Below are 6441 nucleotides of genomic sequence, written 5' to 3'. Positions count from 1 at the left end.
TTTTATCGTGTGTAAATGTGTGTGTGTCTGAGTATATATGTGCACCATATAGATGCATGTGCCTCTGAAGGCCAGAGGGGACATTGAGGCCCCTGAAACTTGAGTTACAGGTGGCTATGAGCCATCTGATGTGTTGGGGGGAACCAAACTGGGGTCCTGTGCAAGAATAGCCAGTGTTCTTAACCAAAGTGCAATTCTTAGATAAATCTCTGCCACATTTAAGTTGGTTGTGAGGTAGTTAAGGTAAAAATTTTTTTCATTCCTCAATAATTTCTTTATGAATATCAATTGAATTGAGGGCAAGAATTTTTATATTTTTTTTTCTGATTTCACAGTGTCATGGCATATCTAAAAATACAGCCTAGTTTACAAAGTACACTAAAATTATTACTGAAGACTAGGGTATTTTTTAACATGTATTTATTTATGTATATGTATGTGTGCACATGCATACATATTTATACCACAGTGTACATATGGAGGTCAGAGGACAACATACAGAGTCACTTCTCTCCCCCCCCCCCATGCATGGAACATATGTTGTCAGGTTTGACAGTAAGTGTCTTTACCCACTAAGCCACTTTACTGGGCCACAGACATGCACAGTTCAACACCAAGGCAGCATCGCCAAAAGATACTTAAGGATCTACTACACACATTAAAAAGGGTAGTCAGAGAGCTCAATGGAAGATTAGATAATGAAAATTAGAGAATCAAGTATTATTACCAAAAAACCAGCAATCCTATAAAATGAATAAGGGGAAAAGACACATACCTTTAAATAGCCTTAAGTATGTATGTATGTATGTATGTATGTATGTATGTATGTATGTATGTTTTGAAGCAAGGTTTCGTGTAGCCCAGGCTAGCTTCAAAGTGCACATTATGTAGCAGACCATGGCCTTGAATTTATGATCTTTCTAAGTGTTGCAATTACAGACATGAACCACCACGTTCAGCTTTATATAGCTCTGGTGGTCAAACCTAGGGCTTTGTACATTCTGGGCAAGCATTCTGCCATCTGAGCTATATCCCTAACCCAGCATCCCTAAATATAAGTGGTCTTAATTCTCCAATTAAACAATACAGACCAATTGAATGGGTTTAAAAAAACAAACAAACAACTATTTGCTGTCTGCAAGAAATTCACTTAGTGGATGATGGGAGATGTTATTCTGTAAATATGTTTCTCGTACTGGTTAATGAATAAAGCACTGTTGGCCAATAGGAAAGCAAGATAGGTGGGACTGGAGACAAGGAGGAAAGAGGAAGTAGTAGGGAGGAGTCAGCATGGAGAGACTGGAGAAAGCAGAACCACCGGCCCCACTCTCCGATAAGATGAGACCATGTGGAAACACTTAGATGAATAGAAATGGGTTAATAATTAAGACAGAGCTAGCCGATAAACAAGTAACTGGCAACAGCTTTATATCTAATACGATGTCTCAGTGTGTTATTGGGGGGCTGGCACCGCTGTGGGTCCAGACCGGCGGCAGGAAAAACCTTACTCTTTACAAATGGAAGCCATCACAATAAAAATGAAAGAATGGATAGTATTTCAAGAAAACAGAAACCAAAAGCAAAGAGGAGTAGCTAGCTATACTTGGGTTTGGTAAATGTATTTACATATTAGACGTGTGTGTGTGTGTGTGTGTGTGTGTGTGTGTGTGTGTGTGTGTGTGTGTGTGTGAAAAAGAGGCCATGATTTTGAGGGAATAAGGTGTGGTAGTTTGAATGTTATTGGCCCCCATAAGCTCACAGGGACTGGCACTATAAGGAGGTGTGACTTTGTTGGAGTGGGTATGGCCTTGTTGAAAGAAGTGTGTCACTGTGGAGGTGTATTTTGAGGTTTCCTATGCTCAAGATACCACCCAGTGTCTCAGGAGACTTCCTGTTGCCTACAAGATGTAGGATTCTCATCTGTTCCTCCAGCACCACATCTGTCTGCATGCCTCCATGCTCCCCATCATGATGATAATGAACTGAACCTCTGAAACATAAGTGAGCCATTCCAATTAGATGTTGTCCTTTATAAGAATTGCCATGGGTCTCTTCACAGCAATAGAAACCCTAACTAAGACAGCAGGGTACATGGGAGGGATTATAGGGAGAAATAGAAAGGGGAAAAGTGAACTAGTAATTATATTTCAATTTAAAAATTGTCCTAAATTTAAAATATATTTCAAATTATTTTTTAAGTGGAGACTGGAAAGAGGTGTTAGCAATCAAAAACAATGGATGAGCCAGGCTTAGTACCCAGCACCCACATTGTATCTTACAACTATAACTTCTGTCTCCTGGGATCTATACTGGCTGTTTTTATGTCAATTGGAAAAATGCCTCCATAAGTTTGGGCTGGAGGCAGGCCTGTAGGGCATCTTCTTAGTGATATGGAGGGCCCAGCCCATTGTGAATGGAAACACTTCTGGGCTTGTGGTCCTGAGTCCTATAGGTTGAGCAAGCCATAACAAGCCAATTAGCTACACTCCTTAGTGGCCTCTGTTTCAGCTCCTACCTCCAGCTGACATTCGTTGATTATGAACTGTATTGTGGACATGTAAGCAAAATAAACACTTTCCTCTCCAAGTTGCTTTTGGTCATGGTGTTTCATCTCAGTAGTAACCCTGACAAAGACGGGGTCTGACTTCTGCAAACAGCAGGCACCCACATGGTACAGATACATATATGAAGGCAAAATTGCTTATAAATACATTTTTAAAAATTAAAAAAGCCCACTGGGTGTTAGCTGGCATTGTGGCACACAATCCCAGTACATAGGAGGTAAAGGCAGGGGATGAGGAGTTTGAGGACAGCCTCAACTACATGAGACCATGTCAAAAAAAAAATAAGATGCTTAGAAATGTACATAGCCAGGGAAGTAAAAGACCTCTGCAATGAAAACCAAGAAACATACAGGCACATATGCATACAGACATATACACACACACATTACACACTTTCACATATGCACACACATTACAAACCACACAAACATAAAAGTCAACTGTGTGTGATCGTGCATGTATGTTTTGGTTCTTGAAGCAAGGGCTCAGTCTGTAGCCCAGGCTGGTCTTGAACTTACATCATTCCTCCTCCCTTTACCTCCTGAGCCACCACACCAGTATATATTTTGTTAACTTTCATGAACTCCATACCTTAACCCTTTTAACATCTCAGCTTCTTTGTAACAAGGTTTTGGGCCTCAGGTCCCTCAGTGCATCTTTGTAATAAAAATTATTCTAAGCCAGGCAGGTCTGCAAAGCCAGTTCCAGGGCAGCCAAGACTTGTTCCAAAGAGAAACCCTGTTTCCAAAAGCCAAAACAAAGGAACAACAAAATGTAAATGTCTTGGCAAGAAGCAGATCACTTGGAAATTACCATTAACTTGCCTACCGCTATACAGTGTGCTCCAAGGAGTCTTGCCCATCCTAAGAGGTACCAACATCATTTCTTCCCACTGGTGTGGGGAGAATTTAGCCAAGGTGGAACAGAACAAACCAACTGACTTTATCATCCCCAAGAGGATTTTGTTTTAACTCAAAACCTGCCTTAAAATCAAATATTGCAGCTGGTGGGGTAGGGGTGGGGCCTGCCTTTGATCCCAGCACTTGAGAGGCAGAGGCAGGCAGATCTCTGAATTAAAAAAAAAAAAAAGTCACTATGCAAAATTAAGAGAACACTGACAGATTTGTGTCAAACTAAAATTTGCTAGCCTTGTTCTCTAACTTGCCAAGGCAATGCTTACATATTGTTTCATCCACTGTGCCACTTAACGCTGTTTAGAAAGGCTTAGATCTGGGGAAGGAGGGCAGCTCTTTGCCCTTCCTCTGCTTTCTCACCTGGATTCAGAGGATCAAAAAAACCAACAGGGACCAGCCATACTCATACTGCCGCTGCTAGGTGCCTTCCCTCCCTGATCAAAATCCCAGGTGTCCACTGGGAGATTTTTGGAATGTATCTATTCAGCTGTACAAAATAAAACCAACAAATCATGAATTGAGATTACAGCAATTAAGAAACATTCTGTGCTGGGACACGATGGTAAGACAGTAATAACTTGGTTTCACAGAACTTGTTTGTGTTTGTGTACATGTATCAGAGCCAGGGGTGGGGGCTCATGCATGAATGTGTGTAGGCCAGAGGTTGACATTAGTTGTCTTCTGATACTGTTTTCTGCCTTGTTCTTTGAGACAGGATCCCACTGAACCCATGGCCACCAATTGGTTAGACTGGTCCAGAAATGAGCAGGTGCTATGGAATAATCCTGTTGTACACTGTCAAGATTTGTCACTCAGATTGGTTTAATAAAAAACTGATTGGCCGGCAGCCAGGCAGGAAGTATAGGCAGGACAAACAACCAAACTCAGAATGCTGGGAGGAAGAAGGGCAGAGTTGGAGGAGCTTCAAGACTGGCAGGGAGAAGCAAGATGAATGTGCTGTGTTGAAAGAAGGGTCTCTGCCCAAGTGGCCACGAGCAGATAAGAAATATGGGTTAATTTAAGTCTAAGAGTAGCAAGCCTGAGGTTTGGCCAAGCATCTTTAACTAATATTAAGTCTCTGTGCTGGTTATTTGGGAGCAGCTTGCAGGACAAAACTTCCTCATATAAGCAAGTAGCAGAGTTCCAGCTGCGCACCACCATGGCTCGCTTTCTGTGTGGAGTTTAGGGATCTGAATTCAGGGCCTTACAATTTCGTGACTGGAATTTTACCAGCTGAGTTGTCTCATCTTGGTGGGAGGAATAAATATTAAATGAGGTAAACCATTTTTAAGTTATAAAAAGTGTTGGGGAAAGAGATGTCCTAGGGAATCACCGTGTTAAAAAGAAGGGTGAAGGACGGTCTCACTGAGAAAAGAAGACTAAAGCAGAGATTGGAATGTGGAGGAACAAACCTTGTGGTACACACCCAGGGGAAGAACTCTACAAATAAGTGATAATTACAAAGCCCCCAGAGATGGGAGGATGCCTGGAATATTCAGGAGACTAGCGAAAGGAACAGTGTGCTGGGAAGAGGGATAATGAAAGAGCATTGCCAGATTTTTTAAAGTCCAGAATACTGGGGGTCCGAGTAGTGGTAGTATAACAGGGCCCCAGACCTTAGCATGACTGACTCCATGACTGAAGTTCCTCAGACCTAGGGATCCAGCATGTGGGCAGCACCGCCTGCCCGCAATGGAAACAAAGACCTAATCCATCAAAGTCCACAGTTCTGGGAAAGTCCCGAAATGTACTTTTAACGTCTGTGTTTCTGCCTCTGGCTAACTGTTCTTGCTAACCGGGGTGTGCCAACCTAGGCTGTGGTTTTGTGATTAAGAGCTCACTGAGAAAGGCATGGGACTGCATTGAGGTCTGTCCTCCAGTCACTGGCTGGCTAATAAAGACATCTATTGGCTTGGACATGTGTCTGAGTGGCCTTTGGTGGAAGACCTGGGCTTCACTGAGACGGGGCCCTTGGGTGCTTTGAGTCTGGCAGTGTCAGGTAAAGATTCCAGAGAGCTTTGTGTAGGGGAAATCCATCCTAGAGCTCAATGTTTCACCCCATGGCAAGGAGAATGGGGGGGGGGGGGCAGTGAGTGAGAGCAGAAACCGAAATGTTGAAGTTTGAAAGCAGGCCCAGTAGTTTACCAAGATTGAAGTGGCTGGGCCCTGGAAAACTCCAAGATGTTTTAGTAAGCCAGCTGGAAGGGTTGAGATGTCACTGCTGGGCATTCACTGAGATGGAAAAGGTCACAACCGGCACACATCTGGGGGAAGACTCGAGAGGGCCAACTATTAAAAAATCTAAGTGGAAAAACTCCAAAAACTATATGAATCTGTAAATGTTGGGTGGTGATATGATTCTCATAAATAAAAATAGCATTTAAAGTCACATGACTAGATGTGATCATGGAGAGAAGGAAGGTAGGAAAAGATCCAAACTGCAAACCCTGTAGCAACCCACAACTGCACACAGTGTTTCTTTATCATAGGGACTCCATCCCCTCCCAGGGGAGTCTGAACCCCCCACCAGAGCATTGTCTTCTCCAGGAATTAAATCTCTGTGAGTCGGACAATCTTTATGTCACTAAGAGCAGAAGCCCTGACCCGCCCCAGAAAGATTAGCAAGAGCCGATTCAATGGCTTAAAAGGTAAAGACACTTGCCACAAAGGCTGAAGACCTGAGTTCAATCCACAGGACCCACAGGTATGAAGGAAAGAACCAACTATTTAAAGCTGGCCTCTGGCTGGGAGGTGGTGGTACACACCTTTGATCCCAGGACTCAGGAGGCAGAGGAAGGAGGACCTCTGTGAAAGGCCAGCTAGGCCCACATAGAGAGTTTGAGGACAGCCAGGAGTGTATACAGAGACTCTGCCTCAAGGAAAAAGCTGTCCCCTGTCACCTGACCTTTATGAATGTAGTATAACATAGGCATAGGCATCCACTAGTACACATACACACACAA

This window comes from Phodopus roborovskii, unplaced genomic scaffold, assembly GCF_943737965.1.
Source record: "Phodopus roborovskii unplaced genomic scaffold, PHOROB, whole genome shotgun sequence".
NCBI classification, from domain to species: domain Eukaryota; kingdom Metazoa; phylum Chordata; class Mammalia; order Rodentia; family Cricetidae; genus Phodopus; species Phodopus roborovskii.
The sequence above is the reverse complement of the archived record's forward strand: the minus strand, read 5'-3'. Positions refer to the sequence as shown.